Here is a 1,188-nt window from a genome sequence, read left to right as displayed (position 1 = left end):
CGCTATCCAATAGACAAATCACTTTGTCCCATTTTCTTTGCACGGCAGCTAGAAGGTACGAAGTGATAGCGGGAGGACCAGGTACGATGGAAGGAAAAAATTCAGAGAAGTTTTCGCCAGTCGAGGCTACGGTAGCAGAGTGAGTCTTAGGTTTGTTTTTCAAATGAGGATGCAATTGATGACAGCGATCAGATGGGTGAGCCGTGTCCGGATTATGTCTTCTGTTGGAACAGACAGGATAAGATGGAGTGCGATCGCCGTCAGGCTGTTGTTGTCGAGCTCGATAAGCAGATGGTGATGACCTAGTGTTGATGGAGACCTTCTTGTCGTTAACATATTTGTGGTACACAAATATCGTTCTGGAAATTTCCAGAACACTTTTTCCAGAACGCCAGAAGGTTTTTTTTTGGTGTGTTCTGGCGTTCTGGCGTTCTGGAACTTTGAATGCCCCAAACTCCAGAATGCCCAACACCTGAGTACTGAACCCAACCACACATCCGCTAGCACACACCTCATACCACGCACATCAAACACCCTCCCACATCACTTTTCTCAACTCTCAGCACTTCTCGGTCTTGCATTTCAATTTAACTCTGCCTTTCCTCCTGCAATGGTTCGAAAAAGCCGACGTCGACTTCTGAAACGGTCTATTCACTTGGCAATTCACAAGAAGAATCAGTCACAAACAGACCTTTTAACTTTAGCTTTCCAGAAAAAGAGGAATTCTGAAAGCCTTTTCATCCTTCGGTGTCTTCAAGCAATCATCGTTCAGCAAAACTTACAATCCGAGGCCGTTTTAGATGATGAGCATGATGCCGATGATCGATTTGAGGCTAGGAAGCCACTGTACCTGTTTTTGCTGGCCGCGCTGGAATACCACTTGGCCAGTGCACAGTCTGTTAAGCTTGTGCTACTCGGTCGTCGTCTACGTCAAATCAATCAAAACGGACTCGATCGGCTTGAAGAGGCTCTAAAAATTTTAAATTCAACCCGCTATGTTCAGGATCGGAGATCGCGCGAACGCAAAGTTTTAAGAAACGCAGCGTTTCCGCAAAGGTTTTGGGAAGGCGGTGATACATTTATATGTATAGTAAGTCTGCTTTCTGATGTTTTCTCTTGGTGTCTGCTAATGAGGGATATTGTACTCTCACTGGTAGGCTCGAATGAGCGAGGAACGATTTGGAAATA

This window comes from Melampsora larici-populina (assembly GCF_000204055.1).
Source record: "Melampsora larici-populina 98AG31 unplaced genomic scaffold MELLAscaffold_13, whole genome shotgun sequence".
NCBI classification, from domain to species: domain Eukaryota; kingdom Fungi; phylum Basidiomycota; class Pucciniomycetes; order Pucciniales; family Melampsoraceae; genus Melampsora; species Melampsora laricis-populina.
The sequence above is the reverse complement of the archived record's forward strand: the minus strand, read 5'-3'. Positions refer to the sequence as shown.